This window comes from Rattus norvegicus, chromosome 3 (genome assembly GCF_036323735.1).
Source record: "Rattus norvegicus strain BN/NHsdMcwi chromosome 3, GRCr8, whole genome shotgun sequence".
Classification (NCBI taxonomy): Eukaryota; Metazoa; Chordata; class Mammalia; order Rodentia; family Muridae; genus Rattus; species Rattus norvegicus.
In genome coordinates this window covers 24,893,187-24,917,518 of record NC_086021.1, presented here as the reverse complement: position 1 = coordinate 24,917,518, position 24,332 = coordinate 24,893,187, and the positions used below count along the sequence as shown (strand labels likewise).

The window sequence follows — 24,332 nt, the reverse complement described above, 5'->3', positions numbered from 1 at the left end:
GCCAACCAGAGATTGCCTCAACATCTGATCTATCCCATCCATAGACACCAAACCATGACAGTGTTGATGATGAAATGATATGCTTGCAGACAGGAACCTCACAGGGTTGTCCTCTGAGAGGGTCTACCAGCTTCTGACTGAGACAGATGCAGATACTCTCAGCCAACCACATGACTCGAGTCCTGGGACCCCAATGAAAAAGTTAGGGGAAGAAATGAAGGAGGAGAGAGGGATAGCAACCCCATAGGAAGAACAATAATATTAATTAACTTGACCCCTCAGAGCTCTCAGGGTCTTAGCCAACAACCCAAGAGCATACATTGCCAGTCTGCAGTCCCTGCTACATATGTAAAGAAATGGCTCTCTTGTCTAGCCTCAGTGGGAGCGGATGTTCTTGTTCCTGTGGAGGCTTGATGCCCCAAAGAAGCGGGATGCTAGAGGGGTAAGGTGGGAGTAGGTAGGTTGGTGGTGGAGCACCCTCTTACATGCAAAGGGGAAGAGGGATGTGGTGGGGTATTCTTGGTAGGGGGACCAGGAATGGGACATTTCAAATGTAAATAAAAGTAATAAAAATAAAAAAAGCAAAGTTTAAAAGAAATCAGGGGTATAAGTGGGAGGTTTTCAAGAAAGGAGAATAAGGAGAAATAATAATAGTATTCTATCATTTGAAAAAATAATTAAAAAGCCCCAGTCTATCACTATTAGGGCCATTTCGAATCTAGATATAGGTCTAAAAGATATTTGTTGTATGATTTGAAATGAGATTAGAGACTGGGCTACAAGCCTAAGGTAATTTCTAGTCAAGCCTGCAACAGACTATCTGCAATACCATAAATCTTGTTTTTCTATGTACATTTCATTGCAATAGATTGTCAAAATATAGTTCATGAGTAATTTTGTGCTATAATCACAAAACCACTTAATGGGAACATATCATGATCCATGTCTTAGACCTGCTTATTCTAATGGGACAAAAATGTGTGTACACAGTGTTTTGACATACCAGTTTATGGCAAATATCTGCCTGGGAAAAATGAAATGTTCTCCCTATAACCAAGATTAGTCTTTACATCGGAATTTAGAGTTCTCTTAATATGGACCTGAAACATACTGCTTTAGTGTGGTTTTTTTTTTTGTTTGTTTGTTTTTACAGTGCCCCATTCCTAAGCAAGAAAATTATAGTATGCTATGATATTTTATGACAAATTAAAATGGGAACTAAGAAAAGCCACCTGAAGGAAGATGGCAGACTCACTCTTTTGCTGCTGGCTTCTTGCTGAGTTTCTGGGCTTCAAGATAAATTTCCCATGTACACCAGCGTTTAGGTATTTCATGATTACCCCAGGTAGGGAAGGAAAAGGTGTAAAATTTCTTAAGTCCCGTGAACTGAAGTTCTTTTGAATATTTATCATTCTAAAGTCATGCGGATACTCATGCCTTATGAGAAAAAAAAACATGAATTGTAACTACTGTAACTGAATAGAGGCAACCCTTCTGATACAATTTAGAATGCTTTGCTGCATTTCTTCTCCTTGTCCTCCCCCTCCCACTCCACCTCTTTCTCCTCCTCCTCCTCCTCCGCCTCCCCCTTCCCTCCCCCTACCCCTCCCCTCCTCCTCCTCCTCCTTCTCCTTTTTCAGGATAATGTAGACTGTACACACTAGAACATTAGAACCCTTACAGGGATACTATAATAAATTAAGCTGAAAACTCTAAAAATAATGAGGAGAATATTTTCAGTGTATCACTTTGTTTAGACCTAAGAATGCACTGTGTAGGGGGACTTTTGCTGTATTCTTCTCTAACCCTTTTAAGACAGGCCTGTTGGAGTATTAATACGTATAATATTTTTACATCATAAGAATCCTACTTCACCGGGGTTGAGGATTTAGCTCAGTGGTAGAGTGCTTGCCTAGCAAGCACAAGGCCCTGGGTTCGGTCCCCAGCTCCAAAAAAAAAAAAAAAAGAAAAGAAAAGAAAAAAAAAGAATCCTACTTCACTCCTCTAGCTTCATATTAAGCAATTTAAATATTTCACACTGCATACATAAAATAAAATTTGAGCACTAATTGTCTTCACAAAGATAATTGTGATATCCTATACTAGCAACTTAAAAGCACAATGAAAAACCCAGATCAAAAATAAGAAAATACACTAAAGAGAAGCAGACAACAGGAAATATTAAGTCTGAAATCAATTAGAAACAGAATCCATAAAACCAAGATCCTGTTCTTTGAGAAAATCAACAAGACACATAAACCTAAACTAACTTAAAGTCTCAGAAATAGTATGCAAATTAACAAAATCAGAAATGAAAAGAGAGACATAATGGAAATTGAAGAAATTAAAAAAAATCATCAGGTTTTACTACAAAAGACTAACTTGACAAAGCTTTGAAAATCTATATGAAATGAATGATTTTCTAGACAGATACCACATACCAAAGTTAAATCAAGATCAGATAAACTAATCAATCCCATAATCCCCAAGGAACTAGAAGAATTCATTAAAAACAACCAACAACAATAACAGTAACAAAAAGACTAGGGCATGATGCATTATTCAGTGCCTAATTCTACCAGACTTTCAAATAAGAGCTAATACCAAAACTCCTTAAACTGTTCTCAAAAGAGAAACAGAACTACAGAACTTGCTGGTGAGATTGTAGAGAAACGGGAATGCTCCTCCATTGCTGGTGGGATGGCAAAATACCACCACTCTGGAAATCAATCTGGCTGTTCCTCAGCAAACAGGAAATAGTTGTACCTGAAGACGCTGATATACTGGTCCTGGGCATATAGCCAAAAGATGCTCCACAGTACCACAAAGACGCAAGCTCCACTATGTTAATAGCAGCCTTATTTGTTATAAGCAACCCTGATGTTCTTCAACCAAAGAATGGATACAGAAAATATGGTTTATTTACACAAGGGAATACTATTCAGCTACTAAAAACAAATGACATCGTGAAATTTGCAGGCAATTGCATGGATCTAGAAAATAATCTGAGTGAGCTAACCCAGACTCCAAAGGACATGAATAGTATATATTCATTAATCAGTGACACTACACAAAATATACAGAATATCCATGACACTAAAAGTTAAACCGTAAGGAAAGCCTAAGTAAGGATGCTTCAATCCCACTTAGCAAAGGGAAATAAATAACCATGGGAGGCAGAGGGAAGGAGAGATATGTGTGAGATTGGAATGGGAAGAGAACAGGTCAGGATCAGGTATTATGGGAGAGACATGAGAGAGGACAAGGGACCCAAGAGAATGAATGGAAATATACAGCTCTCGGGGTTGGTGGGAACCTCTAGAATATCCCAGAGTCATGGGATAGGGGTGCTCCCAAGAGTCAAGGTAGAAGTGAACATGATTGTTGGGGGGAGGGCGGCAATGGGGGGAGAGTGGTGAGGGGAACACCCATGAAGAAGGGGAGGGGGTGGGACTAGGGGGATGTTTGCCCGGAAACCGGGAAAGGGAATAACATTCGAAATGTAAATAAGAAATACTCAAGTTAATAAAAAAAATTTAAAAAAAAACACCAAAAAAAAAAAAGAGTCAAGGTAGGAAATCTTGCCCAAACACAAAATCACACAGATGTAAAATTTGAAGAGACCACCTTTTTAAATCAGACAGGACACCTGTAGATGGATAGGGACACTAACACACCTACAAAACTTTCAACCTCAAATTGCTCCTGTCTAAAAGAAATGCAGGACAAAAATGGAATAGAGTCTGAAGCAGTGACCAGTCAGTGACAGGCTCAACTTGGGATCCATCCCATTATTAGGTACCAATCCAAAATATTATTACTGATGCAATGTTGTACTTGCAGCCAGTAGCCTAGCGTGGCTGTCCTCTGAGAGGCCCTGCAAGCAGCTGACTAAAACAGATATAGATAGTACCTCTAACCATTGGACTGAGGTCAACAAGCCTTATGGAAAAGTTGGGAGAATTGAAAGAACTGGAAGGATTGGAAACATCATAGAAAGACCAGTAATATCAACCTGGACCCCTGGGAGCTATCAGAGACTGAGTCACCAACTAAAGAGCATACATGGGCTGTTCAGAGGCCACAGGCACCTATGTATGAGAATGTTTTCTTATCTGGCATTAGTGGGAGAGCGTGCCCTTAAATCTGCAGAGGCTTATGTCACTGGTATGAAGGTCAACTTTGTGGACAGAAAAATTCCTGTCATTCTAAGGCTGTTGCTTATGAGGTAATAAATTGTTTCTGAATGGTATATTAGTAATTAATTATGATTTAAATGAATGAAATTATACTTAAGTCATTTTGCTTTAGTGTTTATTCAAGTTTAAGACTAAATAATGAAAATAGTGAGGATTCACCAAACTCAGCTCGTCCCTCCTTAGATTTCCCTGTTATTACCTTGGAGTACTCTTGGAGCTTTACCAGGGCCAGTACAGAACCACAGTTGGTAATCTTCAATGTTCTGGGAGGCAAAAAGAACCAACCATCACAAATAAACTGACATCAGAGTCTTGAAGAGTCTAGCAATTTCCTTTACTTACCATTTCTAGCTCTTTAGCAGGGAAATTATTTAAACCAGTATTAATGATATTTCTTCTGACCACAGGTTTGAGTAAACAGGACTGATTTCAGGAGAAAATCTATGGGTACTTGCCTTTCCTCTGGAGGGAACCTTGATATACTGATCCACAATAAAATAAGAAGTTGCATTCAGCCATTACCACTAACCACGACAAATAGTATTATGAAATTTCTTACATCTGTGCAGACTGTGTGTGGTATATTGAATTTCGACTTAACATGAGCACAGAACCTAGTGTCCACAGAGGCATATACTCATGGTGGCTATGATGAGTTTAGCAAAGTTAACATTCAAAAGATATGATAACTTTGAGAACAGTGAACACAAGAGTCAAAAACAGAGTCTTTGAGGGTGCCTAGAAGTGAAAACAGCCCTTGGCTTTCATTCAGAGATGTCCAGTCTGTGGAGATGAAGGACATGTGTCTATCCTGGAAAATAGGCCTGAGGCTGAAAAGAAGTTCTAGAACATAATTACTGCACACAGTGTTATGGATCCATTTGAAATGATTATCTAAATAGAATGTTGAAATATTGAGCACCCTCCAGGAGTGGCTCTAACTGGAATTATTATTAATTTTATTTTCTTGTAGACTCCTATTTAAAACCAATGTCATCGTCCTATAGAGTTTTTCAGTGTTAAACTAGCAGACCAAAAGCACTCAAGCAGACACACCACCAAATACCCATTTACACACAAACATACACGGAGAGGTGATAATGAAACAGAAAGAGAAAGAGAGTGAAAGAGAGAGGCAGACAGAGGTAGAGGGGCATAAAGTTAGAGAGGCAGACTGACATGTGGATTCTCATTGTACACACTCACAGAAAGAGATAGACAGGGATGCATAAACACAGAGAAACACACACACACACACACACAGTTAAAAAGAGATACACATGCACATTTAAAAATAGAAATACAATATATACACAGATATGTATGCAGAAAAGACATAGAAATGTAGACTCATTCATTAAAGATTTATTAAAAGTTAAAAATAAATACACTAGAATATGTACACTTACACATCCACACAAGAGAAATAAAAACAGGAAGAAATGGGAAAGACTACAAAATTACATACAAAATAGGCAGTATAGTCTAATTTAAAAAAAAAAAGAAAGAAAGAAAAATATTCCCTCTAACATTGGCATCCTTTAAATTAGGTATGAGCACATGACAAATTAATCACAGTTTATTACAGTGGATATGTATTATCTAGTGAAACTACACATACAGCTCAAACCATTGGGCTATGACTTTCATTTCACATAAAACTAGACACGAATTCAAGAAAAACTGTCACTCAAAGGACTATTCTTATGTCTTCAATAACTTCTGATTAAAAAGGAGCCAGTTGGTTTTAGTGGGATTCCCAAACCCGCGGATTCCTGCCAGCAGCAGCTCGCTGCTCCCAAACCCCGTGGGAGAGAGACCTCACCGCCTGGACAGGTGGGCACTCCTGAGACTGCAGAGCAGAAGAGACCACCAACACTGCTCATACCTGCCCACATCCCTGGCACAAGAGGAAACTGGACATGGCCTCTGGGTTCCCTTGGATAAGGCCAAAGCAGCAGCAGGTCCCCTGCGTCTGAGACACCGCCTGTACCTGAAGGGACCAACCAGATAAAAAGTTCTCTGCACCCAAATCCCGTGGGAGGGAGAGCAAAACCTTCAGAGAGACAGACACGCCTGGGAAACCAGAAGAGACTACACTCTGCCCACATTACTGATTCCAGAGGAAAACACCAAACGCCATCTGGAACCCTGGTGCACTGAAGCTACCGGAAAGGGCAGCGCAGATCTTCCTGGTTGCTGCCCCCACGGAGAGCTCATAAGCAACACCCCACGAGCAAACTTGAGCCTCGGGACCACAGGAAGACAAAAATTTCCTACTCCAAGCGACCTGACTAGTGAAAACAGGACACAGGCCCACAGAAACAGCTGAAGACCTGTAGATAGGAAAAACTACACGCCCGAAAGCAGAACACTCTGTTCCCATAACTAGCTGAAAGAAAACAGGAAAACAGGTCTACAGCACCCCTGACACACAGGCTTATAGGACAGTCTAGCCACTGTCAGAAATAAAAGACGAAAGTAACACTAGAGATAATCTGATGGAGAGAGGCAAACACAGGAATCCAAGCAACAGAAACCAAGACTACATGGCATCATCGGAGCCCAATTCTCCCACCAAAGCAAACAAGGAATATCCAAACACACCAGAAAAGCAAGATCTAGTTTCAAAATCATATTTGATCATGATGCTGGAGGACTTCAAGAAAGATGTGAAGAACTCCCTTAGAGAAACACAGGAAAACATAAATAAGCAAGTAGAAGCCTACAGAGAGGAATCACAAAAATCCCTGAAAGAATTCCAGGAAAACACAATCAAACAGTTGAAGCAATTAAAAATGGAAATAGAAGCAATCAAGAAAGAGCACATGGAAAGAACCCTGGATATAGAAAACCAAAAGAAGAGACAAGGAGCCGTAGATACAAGCTTCACCAACAGAATACAAGAGATTGAAGAGAGAACCTCAAGAGCAGAAGATTCCATAGAAATCATCAACACAACTGTCAAAGATAATGTAAAGCAGAAAAAGCTACTGGTCCAAAACATACAGGAAATCCAGGACTCAATGAGAAGATCAAACCTAAGGATAATAGGTATAGAAGAGAGTGAAGACTCCCAGCTCAAAGGACCAGTAAATATCTTCAACAAAATCATAGAAGAAAGCTTCCCTAACCTAAAGAAAGAGATACCCATAAGCATATAAGAAGCCTACAGAACTCCAAATAGATTGGACAAGAAAAGAAACTACTACCGTCACATAATAGTTAAAACATCAAACACAAAAAAATAAAGAATATTAAAAGCAGTAAGGGAAAAAGGTCAAGTAACATATAAAGCCAGACCTATCGGAATCACACCAGACGTTACGCCAGAAACTAAGAGAGCCAGAAGATCCTGTACAGATGTCATATAGACCCTAAGAGAACACAAAAGCTAGCCCAGGTTACTGTATCCTACAAAACTCTCAATTAACATAGATGGAGAAACCAAGATATTCCATGGCAAAACCAAATTTACACAATATCTTTCTACAAATCCAGCACTACAAAGGATAATAAATGCCAAAGCCCAACATAAGGAGTCAAGCTACACCCTAGAAGAAGCAAGAAACTAATCGTCTTGACAACAAAACAAAGAGAAAAAAAGCACACAAACATAACCTCGCATCCAAATATGAATGTAACAGGAAGCAATAATTACTATTCCTTAATATCTTTCAACATCAATGGCCTCAACTACCCAATAAAAAGACATAGATTAAAAAACTGGATATGCAACGAGGACCCTGCATTCTGCTGCCTACAGGAAACACACCTCAGAGACAAAGACTGACACTACCTCAGAGTGAAAGGCTACAAAACAACTTTCCAAGCAAATGTTCGAAAGAAGGAAGCTGGAGTAGCCATTCTTATATCAAATAAAATCAATGTTCAACTAAAAGTCATCAAAAAAGATAAGGAAGGACACTTCATATTCATCAAAGGAAAAATCCACTAAGATGAACTCTCAATCCTAAATATTTATGCCCCCAAAACAAGGGCACCTATATACGTGAAAGAAACCTTACTAAAGCTCAAAACACACATTGCACCTCACACAATAATAGTGGGAGATTTCAGCACCCCACTCTCATCAATGGACAGATCATGGAAACAGTAATTAAACAGAGACGTAGACAGTCTAAGCGAAGTCATGAACCAAATGAACTTAACAGATATTTATAGAACATTCTATCCTAAAGCAAAAGGATATGCCTTCTTTTCAGCTCCTCATGGTACTTTCTCCAACATTGACCATATAATTGGTGAAAAAACGGGACTCAACAGGTACAGAAAGATAGAAATAATCCGATGCGTGCTATCAGACCACCATGGCCTAAAGCTGTTCTTCAATAACAATAAGGAAAGAATGCCCACATACAAATGGAAATTGAACAATGCTCTATTCAATGATAACCTGGCCAAGGAAGAAATAAAGAAGGAAATTAAAGACTTCTTAGAATTTAATGAAAATGAAGGTACAACATACCCAAACTTATGGGACACAATGAAAGCTGTGCTAAGAGGAAAACTCATAGCTCTGAGGGCCTGCAGAAAGAAACAGGAAAGAGCATAAGTCAGCAGTTGACAGCACACCTAAAAGCTTGGAACAAAAAGAAGCAAATACACCCAGAAAGAGTAGAAGGCAGGAAATAATCAAACTCAGAGCTGAAATCAACCAAGTAGAAACAAAAAAGACCATAGAAAGAATCAACAGAACCAAAAGTTGGTTCTTTGAGAAAATCAACAAGATAGATAAACCTTTAGCCAGACTAACGAGAGGACTCAGAGAGTGTGTCCAAATTAACAAAATCAGTAATGAAAAGGGAGACATAACTACAGAATCAGAGGAAATTCAAAAAATCATCAGACCTTACTATAAAAGCCTATATTCAACAAAACTTGAAAATCTGCAGGAAATGGACAGTTTACTAGACAGATACCAGGTACCGAAGTTAAATCAGTAACAGATAAACCAGTTAAACAATCCCATAACTCCTAAGGAAATAGAAGCAGTCATTAAAGGTCTCCCAACCAACAAGAGCCTGGGTCCAGATGGGTTTAGTGCAGAATTCTATCAGAACTTCATAGAAGACCTCATACCAATACTATCCAAACTATTCCACAAAATTGAAACAGATGAAGCACTACCGAATTCCTTCTATGAAGCCACAATTACTCTTATAACTAAACCACACAAAAACCCAACAAAGAAAGAGAACTTCAGACCAATTTCCCTTATGAATATCGACGCAAAAATACTCAATAAAATTCTGGCAAACCGAATCCAAGAGCACATCAAAACAATCATCCACCATGATCAAGTAGGCTTCATCCCAGGCATGCAGTGATTGTTTAATATACGGAAAACCATCAACGTGATCCATTATATAAACAAACTGAAAGAACAAGACCACATGATCATTTCATTAGATGCTGAGAAAGCATTTGACAAAATTCAACACCCCTTCATGGTAAAAGTCCTGGAAAGAATAGGAATTCAAGGCCCATACCTAAACTACATAGTAAAAGTCATATACAGCAAACCAGTTGCTAACATTAAACTAAATGGAGAGAAACTTGAAGCAATCCCACTAAAATCAGGGACTGGACAAGGCTGCCCACTCTCTCCCTACTTATTCAATATAGTTCTTGAAGTTCTAGCCAGAGCAATCAGACAACAAAAGGAGGTCAAGGGAATACAGATCGGAAAAGAAGAAGTCAAAATATCACTATTTGCAGATGATATGATAGTATATTTAAGTGATCCCAAAGATCGACCAGAGAACTACTAAAGCTGATAAACAACTTCAGCAAAGTGGCTGGGTATAAAATTAACTCAAAAAATCAGTAGCCTTCCTCTATACAAAAGAGAAACAAACCGAGACAGAAATTAGGGAAACGACACCCTTCATAATAGACCCAAATAATATAAAGTACCTCGGTGTGACTTTAACCAAGCAAGTAAAAGATCTGTACAACAACTTCAAGACTCTGAAGAAAGAAATTGAGGAAGACCTCAGAAGATGGAAAGATCTCCCATGCTCATGGATCGGCAGGATTAATATAGAAAAAATGGCCATTATACCAAAAGCGATCTACAGATTCAATGCAATCCCCATCAAAATACCAATCCAATTCTTCAAAGAGTTAGACAGAACAATTTGCAAATTCATCTGGAATAACAAAAACCCAGGATAGCTAAAACTATCCTCAAAAATAAAAGGACTTCAGGGGGAATCACTATCCCTGAACTCAAGCACTATTACAAAACAATAGTGATAAAAACTGCATGATATTGGTACAGAGACAGACAGATAGACCAATGGAACAGAGTTGAAGACCCAGAAATGAACCCACACTCCTATGGGCACTTGATTTTTGACAAAGGAGCCAAAACCATGCAATGGAAAAAAGATAGCATTTTCAGCAAATGGTGCTGGTTCAACTGGAGGTCAACATGTAGAAGAATGCAGATTGATCCATGCTTATCACCCTGTACAAAGCTTAAGTCCAAGTGGATCAAGGACCTCCACATCAAACCAGACACACCCAAACTAATAAAGAAAAACTAGGGAAGCATCTGGATCACATGGGCACTGGAAAAAATTTCCTGAACAAAACACCAATGGCTTATGCTCTAAGATCAAGAATCAACAAATGGGATCTCATAAAACTGCAAAGCTTCTGTAAGGCAAAGGACACTGTGGTTAGGACAAAACGGCAACCAACAGATTGGGAAAAGATCTTTACCAATCCTACAACAGATAGAGGCCTTATATCCAAAATATACAAAGAACTCAAGAAGTTAGACTGCAGGGAGACAAATAACTCTATTAAAAATGGGGTTCAGAGCTAAACAAAGTATTCACAGCTGAGGAATTCCGAATGGCTGAGAAACACCTAAAGAAATGTTCAACATCTTTAGTCATAAGGGAAATGCAAATCAAAACAACCCTGAGATTTCACCTCAAACCAGTGAGCATGGGTAAGTACAAAAACTCAGGTGACAGCAAATGCTGGCGAGGATGTGGAGAAAGAAGAACACTCCTCCATTGTTGGTGGGATTGCAGACTGGTACAACGATTCTGGAAATCTGTCTGGAGGTTCCTCAGAAAATTGGACACTGAACTGCCTGAGGATCCAGCTATCCTCTCTTGGGCATATACCCAAAAGATGCCCCAACGTATAAAAAAGACACGTCCTCCACTATGTTCATATCAGCCTTATTTATAAGAGCCAGAAGCTGGAAAGAACCCAGATGCCCTTCAACAGAGGAATGAATACAGAAAATGTGGTACATATACACAATGGAATATTACTCAGCTATCAAAAACAATGACCTTATGAAATTCGTAGGCAAATGGTTGGAACTGGAAAATATCATCCTGAGTGAGCTAACCCAATCACAGAAAAACACACATGGTATGCACTCATTGATAAGTGGCTATTAGCCCAAATGCTTGAATTACCCTAGATGCCTAGAACAAATGAAACTCAAAACAGATGATCAAAATGTGAATGCTTCTAATTGGAGAATTAGACAAGATGGATGAAGCAAAGAAGTGCAGACCGACAGGAGCCGGATGTAGATCGCTCCTGAGAGACACAGCCAGAATACAGCAAATACAGAGGCGAATGCCAGCAGCAAACCACTGAACTGAGAATAGGTCCCCTATTGAAGGAATCAGAGAAAGAACTGGAAGAGCTTGAAGGGGCTCGAGACCCCAAAAGTACAACAATGCCAAGCAACCAGAGCTTCCAGAGACTAAGCCACTACCTAAAGACTATACATGGACTGACCCTGGACTCTGACCCCATAGGTAGCAATGAATATCCTAGTAAGAGCACCAGTGGAAGGGGAAGCCCTGGGTCCTGCTAAGACTGAACCCCCAGTGAACTAGTGTATGGGGGGAGGGCGGCAATGGGGGGAGGGTTGGGAGGGGAACACCCATAAGGAAGGGGAGGGGGGAGGGGGATGTTTGCCCGGAAACCGGGAAAGGGTATAACACTCGAAATGTATATAAGAAATACTCAAGTTAATAAAAAAAAAGAAAAAAGAAAAAAAGAAAAAAAAATGTGAATGCTTCACTCCTTCTTTAAACGGGGAACAAGAATACCCTTGGCAGGGAATAGAGAGGCAAAGATTAAAACAGAGACAGAAGGAACACCCATTCAGAACCTGCCCCACATATGGCCCATACATAGCCACCCAATTAGACAAGATGGATGAAGCAACGAAGTGCAGGCAGACAGCAGCCAGATGTAGATCTCTCCTGAGAGACACTGCCAGAATACAGCAAATACATAGGTGATTGCCAGCAGCAAACCACTGAACTGAGAACAGGACCCCCGTTGAAGGAATCAGAGAAAGAACTGGAAAGCTTGAAGGGGCTCGAGACCCCATATGAACAACAATGCCAAGCAACCAGAGCTTCCAGAGACTAAGCCACTACCTAAAGACTATACATGGACTGACCCTGGACTCTGACCTCATAGGTAGCATTGAATATCCTAGTAAGATCACTAGTGTAAGGGGAAGCCCTGGGTCCTGCTAAGACTGAACCCCCAGTGAACGTGATTGTTTCGGGGAGAGTGGCAATGGGGGGAGGATGGGGAGTGGAACACCCATAAAGAAGGTGAGAGGGAGGGGTTAGGGGGATGTTGGCCCTTAAACTGGGAAAGGGAATAACACTCAAAATGTAAATAAGAAATACTCATGTTAATAAAAAAAGAAATTTATACCTAACAAATAAAATAAAAAAGGAGCCATTTGTAAAATATGATTTGTAAATGTATCATGATCAAATTTCACCTGTATTTACACATTGCCACATATGTGAATCTCAAAAGCAAAATTCAATTTTAACTCAAAATAGATTGAAAGTAACTTACATGCTTTCTTATCATTGGTAGTAATCGTCTGATTATGTCATTCACCATATCAAAGTTTGTTGCTGTCACATACAGAGCCTATAGAATGCACAGAGAGAAAAATGCTATAAAATAACCTGAAAGCTCATGAATACAAAATTAATATGATCTAATCATTATTTACAATTTATAATCTGTAACAACTCCTCTAATGCAGAACTCATTTTCTTCCCATAGGCTAAGTCTGGAAGACACTCAGTCTCACATATTTATATTAGAATTTAGTTCTTGGGTACTGAAAAATCAAACATAACTGTAAGAGGTTGCGTATGATAAAGGGTGACTGAGAAGCCATGGGTGCTAGAGCTCAGCATCCTGATTTCTCTTTCATTATGGCAGAACGTAGTCAGGGAGGTCACTTAAAAAAAGAGCAGAGACGTTTGCTTCCTCTCCAACTGGACTTCCATCATTACAGCCTTACTTCCATGTGCTTCATATGCACAGTTCTAGGAAAATGAGGTTGGGAAGCAGCACAATTATTTTTATAAAAATTAAAATTAGTGAGCACTCATCATATCAGGGTTTGTAAATACTTAGATGGCATACAGATATAGAGTGTTGAATTCTTTTATGGTGATAGATCTAGGGATCCAAAATGAATATATTAGAAACAAGACCCCATTTCTTAACACTCCCAGGAATAAACAAGGTACTTGTACTATTAGCTCTCTACTGCCTCTCACATTTAGGATCTGCTCCAGAGACCAAGGAAGACAGCAGCAAGGATATAGCGTGAAATCAAAGCATAGTAATCGGACAAGAAACCACTGATGTACTGGAAATCTAATAAATAACCAGACAGTTAGTACATAAGTATATTTTTATGAAGTTAGTATCTATATTATCAGTTATCTTTGATGAGGATTGTAAGTATCTATCTGTAAGTATCTGTTTCAGTCCCTTAAATGAGAAACACAGCACATGTGCTCTCTCCCTATCCATAACAACCATGAACCCAAACCTAAGAAAACCACTTCACAAGCCATCTCTTTTACAAAGGTTTCATTCATTACTTTTTAATTTTTACTTTTTATTAATCAACTGCTATGCATAATCTATTACTTTGAAAATAATATGAGTGAGTGTGTCTGTGTCTGTGGTGTGTTTGCATGTGTGTGTGCCTGTGTGTGTGTATGTGTGTGTGTTTGTGTGTGTGTTTGTGTGTATGTTTGAGTGCTTCTGATGATTCATCCAAGACCCCAATGTTACATGTCAGCTTAGTAGAATTTTATGAAAAGGACAACTTACACTAACTGACTTTGTATCTTTTTATGCAGAGGCTGACAATTATGCAAAAGCATCTTAGAATATAAAAAAAAACAGCTCTGATCTTGTGGTTGAAATGTAACAAGAAAGGAACAAATTTAAGTTTTTGTTCAGAATGTAAAATTAATCACCTATGGGTGAAAATATAGATCAGGGCTCAGAAATCATACATGCCAGAAGGAAATAATCACCTGCAAGTTTCCTTCTTACACCATATGGCACATTGAAATATGTACATATATTCATAAACCACATAGTCATAGGAACACACACACACACACACACACACACACACACACACACATAGAGACAGACGCACACACACATGGAAGCATTGAACATTTAAAGAAAAGTAAAGCTTCTGATATTTTGATGAATGTCTGAAAACATTGGTATAATTTTAAGATAACAAAGTTTTATTATGAAGAATTCTGCACATGAGATAGAGTAATAATTCACATGGGACTTTAATTCACATTATTGTAAACATTTTGTTTTCACAGCATTAGAAACATATTAATGTCTAATTAATGGCTGCAAAGATGTGTACATCTCTTTCTGATGGTGATTTTGTTTGTAAAACAGATTTCAAGACAAAGAGACTTTTTAAATAAAATATGTCTACAAATAACATTTTTAAAGCATGAAAACTAAAATAGAACTGGTAGTTTTATTATATATGCTAAAGTATTTCTTGACTCATGATGAACCACAGAAAGGTAAACAATTCTTAAGAGAGAAGATCAACCTTAGGATAGTTCACATGCTCCTTCTATGAGGAATAAAATGTTTTAATTTTTCAAAGACAAAAAAAAATTTAATGTAAATATATTTGCCTATATCTTCAGATAGAAATAATAACTGTAAATATTGAAATTACATATTAATAGACTAAATGTGCAACAGTGAGGTGATACTATCAGTAACAAGGTATGAATTTTAAAACAGATTACTAAAATCATGGAGGCATGTAGTAAAATGCTGTCCCCCAGCCATGGCATAAGCATTGACTCATGAGGACAGTGCAGTTGTTTTCTATACAATGCTAAGACCAAAAGTCAATATTTTATACATTGGTAATTAGTAAAGTCAAGAAAAGGAAAGAACATGAATATAGGGAAAGGTTTGGGGATATCATGTGATTGTGAGGGGGATTTGGCATTTCTATACTTACATGAAATTATCGAATAAAGATAATTCTAAAATCATCTGCATCTATCTATTTTAAAATATAAGCAGTGTCTGAGAGATATACATTCAATCTTAAGAGTAAAGAAAAAACAAAAATTAGGCGGAAAAATCCTAGTATAAAAATAGGATTAAAACATTTTCCTAATTTATCCATAGAAAAACTTTACAGGTTTATCTTAAGTGTAATGAAATACATTGATGATTCAAAGAATTTTCAAACGATAAAAGAAAAGGCTAAAGTATAAACAAAAAAATCAATGAAAACTACTAAAAAATTGATATATATAAAATATATATATATGAAGAATTATTTCTGAATACTGACTAGAGAATATGAAGAAAGAAAATAAGGGAAGATATCTAAGAAAGGTAGAAGAATGTTTTGATGATCTGATAATATCTCTTCAAAGACAAAAAGGATATAAACATATAACATGAATAAAAGTTATAATTATCTATTACCAATCTTCTGAACTACATGAAAGGTTTTTAATAATTATGGTAGGATAAAATATTAAAGCACTAGAGTCATGGGAGAGAATTAGTAAAAATGTTCATGTTAAAGCAAATGGATCTAAGTCACAAAAGTGTACAATGCTGAGCATTTGCCACAGCTAAAGTCAAACAGCAGAGGCAAGAGACCATTTCCCTATGGGACGTGCTGCTCTTCTGCTCTTCTCTGTCCTGAGGACATATATGGTTCAGCCAAGCTAATGAGTGTTCCCTGATTTATGTCACTGACTCAAAATCTATTTTATACTATTTTTAGTTACTGTTTTGTGTAACGTGGACCTGGTATGAGTAAGAAATTGCTTGGTGATCTAAAATATCTTCATTATAGTGCCCTTTGTAAGTCTAGTGCAGTGTCCACAGTGACATGTTAGAACACTGACTCTAGGTGTACCCATTAGCATTTATGAAAGGCAGAGAGGTGGTGATCCCTGAGTCACAGTCTATTCTGCTTTACAGTAGGAAATGTCTTCAATGCTCTACATGTTACATAGTAGTTAAATTTTTGATCTTCACTAAACCCAATACTGGGAAGTGAACAATAATATAAGCCTGAGAAAAATAGACAATTATTCAATAGATATTTATGTTTATCTCAATGATAGAACTACTGTATAGTATTGTGAGGTTGTGAGTTTTATCCTAAACACCATACACAAAGATGAACACACACACACACACACACACACACACACACACACACACCACTGTTAAATTTATAAAGGTAATTTCTGAACAGAAGTCACATGCAAAGATACCCTCATGACTAGATTATTCAAATAAACATGAGGATGAAAGCCATGACTTTGTAGCTGGTATTCAGAGGAAGGTTTAAGGATGCATAGTAAGAGACTTAGAGAAAGAGCACAGAATGGAGAAAAAGAGCTAATATGTCATTGAACACTTAGGAATGGAGATAAAGAGCTAATATATCATTGAACAGTTAGGTATGGAGTGTTATGGTTATAACACTTAGGTATATCAATAATGCTTTATGATAATATTATATAATAAAAATTGTTTACTAGACATAAATATTTTAAAATGAATAAGGAATAGAGGAAACAACACACAAGTTTATATATAAGCAATAAGGATTCAGGAGGGAGCAGTTTAATTGTACTAATAATACTCCACTTGGAAATATATGCTGTTGGAAATATTTGGTTCAATTTTCAGTGATTTAACAAAAAGTATTTCCTCTTTTTGGATCTCTAGTACATGAATCAGTCTTGTTTCATGTTGCTCTATACACATCACATATGAGAGTCCTATGTCTGCATTGACTACAGATATAATTTAATAAAATTTAATGTAAAATAATTTAATTAGTTCCACACAATACTGTCTAAATTCTCTCCCTCAGTCTCTCTGTCCCACTGTCACTCTCTCCCTTTGTCCCGCTCTCCCCATCCATGCTCTTCTTATGTCTCCATCTTCCATTACTTTACAAACTGTCTCTCTCCTAGTCATGAACATGGAATATTATTTTGGTTTTGTATTCACATACAGTGTCACAGCCTGCAATGTTCTCAGTGAATATCTGCATGGGAAGTTCCATTTGTTGTGTTTCTTGGCTTCACGAATGGATCTGTGAAATGCAACAAAAATATACAATACAGCAAGATTAATTAGGAGCATATTTCAAGCTAATCCCTGTTAATATATTTTCAGAATCATCTTAGCTTTCAATATAAGAAAATAAGTTCAGCAATATTCATTATTTGACTGGTGAATAGTCAAAAATGTTTCAGAAACAGATATAGTCAGGTAATAACACATTGACCTAAGTAGTATAGCCAGTCCTCAAAATGATGTGCGTGAAACAGACAGAAGGATAGAAATTTGCTTGACCTCAAAGGAGGAAGCAGCAGATGGTTGGAATGTGTATGATAGAGTGACATCTACTTAGTGGAACTTAAAATAAGACTTGAGAGTACTGTGTACTCTAATACAAAGAGGAAATAATAAATGCAGAACTTCCACCAAATTAAATAAAATAAGGAATGGACAGGAGAATGCAAAACACTTTCCATTGACCATCTAATTAACAACTGATTTCGAGACAGAATATCAATGTGTATATATATATATGTATATACATATGTATATGTATACATATATATATATATATCGAAGCACATACTACCATTCCTATATCACCAAGGATTAAAATATTAACAAAAGTAAAATACCTTTGTAGAAAGAAATACCACCAAATGGTCTGTTCCATGGAACTGTGAAATTGAAAAATATTAGAGTCATGATAAATGGTAAGATTTTTAAGGTTATTATGCATAAAAATATCTTACGTCTGTGGTCATCAATTATGGTATAGGTATATTTGGCAGTCTCTACATGATTCCACCTCTAAATGACCTAATTTTTGTACTGCTGTGCTGTCATGTGACACTTTACCATCCCTAAATATAATATTTCTCATATTTGATAAGAGAGAAAGCCTAAGTATTAAATAACAAACTTTTGAGATTTTACCGGAGGAATAGAAAACATTCAGAGAACAAAAGGTGATCTTCTCTTTGTCAGAGTCTATGACAAATGCTTTTCCATGTAAGAGCAAAGTCACAGAGCCTAGAATGCTCATAAAACTTGTGTTTGTGTTATTTGAGTCAACTGTGTGATGACACTAAGAATTTGGATAGAAGAATGAAAAGAGCCCAAATATGGAGTATGCATGAACTTTTCATGTGGAAAAAAATTCGAATTTTAGTGTATGTTTGATTAGAGCAGAAGTCACATGCTACACAATCCCTGTGATTCCATCAACTACACTCAATATAATATCAATATGCCATGAGCACATCTTCTCATGAAAGATTAGAATGCAAATTTGAAATTTTCCTGAACTCTGAAAATTATACCTGACTCTGATGGTCTAATGACACCAGTCCTTTTTAATTGACTATAAAAACCAGTGATATTCTTCTGCAGAGACATTCAAATACTTGAGTATTGCATGAGTAACTTTTCATCATTCAATTAAATACTAATTTTTAAGAAAATGTGGGAGTATATAAAGTATTTTTCAAATTTAATTATACTACACAATATTATTGGGAAGAGATAGATCTGTGTACTTTTAAGACACAGATAAAATCAGATCATTTTGGGAAGAAGAATGTGTAGGATAAATAAGATCTTGTCTTGTTCACATTCTTCTAGGACAATGCACCTCTGTCCTGCCCCATGGATCTTGTGGAGTCTTGAACATCGCAGATGAAAACATAAAGCACACTGGTGCTTTGCCCATTGATCCGGCCCTGTGGGCTCACACGAGGTTAGAGGTAGCTCGCGAGGTCATGCTGTGCAAGCGCGTCCAAAATGTTGTACATGCTTCCGCATCTACACAATGGCTGGCAGGTAGACCGGCCAATCCTTTCAGAGGAGGACTGCGTGGTCATCATTTACTTCGGACACGACTAGGACCCCACTTGCATGAAGATATACAAAATTCTGTACAGCATCGCCGAAACGAAATGGAAGATAGTGAGAGATCTTCCTCATCTCGTATGAGTTCCGTTTGGATAACCCAGGTGTCTTAAAGCAAATGATTCTGGTGTCGCTTGTGCTCTGTGGCATCCTCTCTGATTCTCCCGAGTCTGATAGGCTTTTCTGCCGCCAATATGAGCATCTGCTGGGCTCGGCCATATGACCTGATAAACATACAACACTGCAACCTGCTCTGCCTGCCCGAGAACTACCAGATAAAGTACTACTATCATGGCCTCTCGTGGCCCAGCTCTCCTACATTGCTGAGGATGAGGTTGGGAAGATTGTGGGTTATGTTCTGGCCAAAATGGAAGAGGATCCTGATAACGTCCCTCATGGACACATCACCCCACTGGCTGTGAAGCGCTGCCACCTAAGCTTTGCCCTGGCCAAGAAGCTAATTGACCAGGCCTCCCAGGCCATGATAGAGGGCTTCAGTGCAAAGTATGTCTCCCTGCATGCCAGGAAGAGCAACCGAGCAGCCTTGCACCTCTGTTCCAGCACCCTGAACTTCCAGGTTAGTGAGGTGGAGCCCAAGTACTATGCAGATGGCGAAGATGCATATGCTCTGAAGCGAGATCTCTCACAGATGGCAGGTGAGCTGAGAAGGCAATTGGAGCTGAAGAAAGGCGGATATGTCTTTTTTGGTTCCAAGGAGAATCAGGGTAGCACACTTCCTGGTTCCGAAGAGGCCTATCAGCGGGACAACCTGGCTAGAGGTGACAGTGGCAGTAATGGCAAAGATAGCACTGATGTCCAAGACAGCTTGCAGACCTTGGGGTCCGCCTCTTAGGACCTGCTTGAGCACAACAGGTCCTCGTATTTTAGTCATATTGTTCTTGGGAACCTTGTTCTGCAGTCCTGTGACGCAAATGGCTCTCCTTTTGATGCTTAGCAACCTTCTGCATAACCTGTGTGATCATGGACGCACACCTGGACACAGAACCTGTTGTGCGGGAGTCAAGGAGGCCTGAGGACTGCCAGGCAGCGCCTTTCTTGGCTTCTTCATGCTGCCATCAGATTCTGTTCAGTGCTGTACTGGTTCTGTATATCCTGCAGGTTTACAAATCCTAGATTGCTAAACAGGAAGTGGGGACAACTTGAGAATACCCCAGCATCCTGCATTTGCCAGTGTTTATCTGGGTTTTCCTTGGAGTAGAACCGTCAAGCTAGTCCTCATGCCCTCTCCCTTGTGGGGAGTTATCCGCTCTTGCTTTCTGGGGAACTGCCTGGCCTTGCCCTCCCTTCTTTGAAGAAGAATGCTCTCTTTCCTGGTGGAAAGTATTACCAGTTGTAATAATCCTAAGTTAGTTTTTAAAAAATGCTAGATATGTGGGCACATGCCTGCATAACTGTCTCCTTGGTAGCTTGTCGCTAATCTTTCACCAGATTCAAACAGCAGAGTAGTACCTTAATTAATTAATTTTTTAAATGTGCTCAAAGAATGTGTCAAAACAAATTGAGAAATATATAGGAGTAGTCCAGTAAGCATCAACCGTACTCAAAGAAGTATATGCCACTAAGGAAACTTGAGAGTAAGAGAAATCTCCCCTAGGATTGTCAATTAGATTGCCTATCTAATACCAAATACACATTCCTGAAAACACAAATACAAGCAATATTATACTGACTGAGTAGGTTATATTTAAGTACTTAGAAACTGTACATATATATGTATCCATGAATATCTATTATATATGTGTATCTTATGTTAGCTTACATATAAAATAATGAGTAAGAATGAGTAATAAAAAAAACCAGAAAGCCATGATTTCAAAAGAGAACAAGGAGAGGTATATGGAAGGATGTGGAAGGACATGGACGAGGAAAAAGAAGGAGAATGTAATATAATTATAATCTCAAAAATAAAGGAAGTTATAAACAGTTTTGTACCTTAAGGCCTTTCCACTGAGTAGCCTCTTATAGTAAGGAAAGCATGATGCATATACTTACAGTTTACTGGATACCACCAAAATGTCATTGAACAGGTCAGATATCGTTTCTTTCTTTTCCAGCCTCTTCGGATAACCGCAGCACCTTGGCAAACCACGGTTCGATTTTTTTCTCCTACATCTTCCTCCTTAGTCATGCCCATATTGGAGAAAAAAAAATTCTCCTGATGCAGAGCTCCACCTAGAGAACAAGTGTTCAGTGGATAAGTTAAAAACCAATGTTCATACTGTAGTTCAAAGGGTGAACGGAGTTAAAATGCAGACTCAGTTTTCCAAGCATGATTCTCTTGAGCTATAGACAGCTTTAAAATGTAACAGAAACTATGTCATGGATGAAGGGAACTATTGGGAACGTATTGAAGAAGTAGGATCTTTTCAGAAGTGGGACCCTTTTCAGAAGTGTCATGGGAATAGTTTGAAGAAGTGTAGTTGGTAGGATATAGAGCAATGGTTCTCAAACTCTAAATGCTACAACACTTTAATGCAGTTCCTAAACTTGTAGTGATACCCTCCAATAAAATTATTTCATTGCTACTTTATAACTGATTTTTTGAAACTTTTATAAATCCTAATGTAGATATATATTATGTCACATATCAGATATGATACTCTGAGAAAATGCTATAACTAAACCTTCGTGAGCTAACATTGTAGATTGTTGCGCCCACCCTGACCAGCAAGGAAGACACAACACCGCCGGATTTTTCTCAACAGCCTTTATTGCAGGAACACCTAATTGTTGATATGGGGACCCCGAGGAACAAAGGCACTCGCCTTAAATACAAGACAGACAGTGACTGTAAACTTGTCCTCTGGGGATTGGTGCAGTATGAGATACCTTATTAGCATGCATATCACCCTGGCCTTGTAAATGCCAGAGGAAGGCCAGGGACACGGCTATAATGGTTGTATACCACAAACGACCACTAGATGTCAGTGCCATCTTTAGCCGCTCCCAACAGTAGATGTGCTGAAAATAATCAGGTTATCTCAATTGCCAGGCTCGGTCCAGTTCAAGACACAAGAAAGAAAGATTCCTGATAGTTACAAACAAAAAAACAACAAGAACAATAAAAGGAAAAATTGAAAAATACAAGCATTCATCAAAAAATTTCTGAAATTGGTCTTGTCTAGCAAAGGTAGACATTTCCTCTGACTGTGGCAAAGGGGACATATGGCTCTCCATTGACTTGTTCATATTAGGATATCAATTTCCATTCTGACCTTCTTTATTCTTGAAGGGGGTAATCATACTTGGTATAAATTTAAAATCCACATCTAGGTTACAGACATTTTCCAACATCCTCATCCCCTTCTTCATTATACTAACTCCTAACATGTGCTATAATCCCCTTCCTCTCTTTGTGAGTCCTTTTCCGTGACCAAGCTATCTCCATTCTCTCTTCTGACAGTCTTCCTTGTCTTTTCCCAGACTTGGTCAAGCCTGTTTCTGTTTTCTATATTCTGAAATTTTCCATGTGCCTCTGAACATTTTTCTCTCTTATTCATATTAAAATTGTTCCCTATAGTAAGGGAGTGGCTTCTGTTTTGGTGGTTTCTTTATTGTGCCCTGCTCTTTCAGTTTGGATATTTAACATATATAGTTACTCAAGTGACTATAATTCATCCCACAATATATGTTACATCTTTCAAAGAATATGTACAGAAATGTCATAACTTTCACTTAGAAAGGACTTACGACTCACATGAATCAAAAGGAGAACAGACAATAGTTGCCATCACACACATCAAGCAGTATTGTAAAGATATGTTTAAAAAATAGTAGTACCTCAGCTTCATGAACAAAATTTTAAGTTAATGATCATGTCATGAAAGTTGTGCATGTCTCATCTGAGTCAGTGTTAAATTCTGAGCATTAGATTCCAAAGGGCACAATGTGTGTTGGAAACACTAACGATGTCTTAAAAACCAGAGAATTGTTAGATTGTGGGTTAGATTTACCAGTTTCTTAAAATAAAAATCTACAGCCATGGGGGGAAAGTAATTGGATTGAGCATAAAATAATCCTCACTTCAAACTTGTATAGTTTTTAAAACTTTACAGAAATTATTTTCTTGTGTAGCACAAAATATACCCCTCTCCATGTGATAACTTTGTTTCTGTAGAAGATTGGTACTGAATATTGCTACAATGATTACCCTATCAAGAAACCACTGATGAGTTGAGTTATCTCATATGATCTTGAATAATCAAGACCGAACACTTCATGATACCATAAGTCTATCATGAGAATCAAATTATATAAATATATACCTTTTTAGTAGAGCCTGCGATGAAGAACTTATCAAACAATGTGAAATTTTCGTTTGCCTTCCTGCCTCTAGACACCAAACTGGTGACTACAGTGGCTAGAAAACTACTGAGGTCTGAGGATTCTGTAGTTGTCAGGCTGAAGGACTATTGTGATGTAAATATCTAAGGCACATGTCAACTGGCAAAGTGACACATGCATTTAATTTACTCTCCTTGTGGCTTTAAAACATAATTTTTGTACACAGGTGGAACCACAAGTGTTTTTAATGAATAACATTTTCACAACAATAAATATACATATAGATGTAGATATACTTATAAGATATAGATGAGATAGAAGACAGATACATGGATGGATGGATAGATAGATAGATAGATAGATAGATAGATAGAAAGATAGATAGAGAGGGATGGATGGATGGACAGATGGACAGGCAGATAGATGGATAGACAGACATGTGTATAAGAAGATATTGGTTTAAAATATTGTGAAATG

The 24,332-nt window shown here is 38.0% G+C and overlaps 3 pseudogenes; 2 read left to right on the top strand and 1 right to left on the bottom strand.

Moving 5' to 3' along the window:
* Positions 1 to 24,332, bottom strand: part of Arhgap20-ps3 (Rho GTPase activating protein 20, pseudogene 3) — a 47,312-nt pseudogene that overhangs the window by 22,954 nt on the left and 26 nt on the right.
* Txnl4a-ps3 (thioredoxin-like 4A, pseudogene 3) lies at positions 19,443 to 19,634 on the top strand (annotated as a pseudogene).
* On the top strand, positions 19,692 to 20,462 carry Naa11-ps7 (N(alpha)-acetyltransferase 11, NatA catalytic subunit, pseudogene 7; annotated as a pseudogene).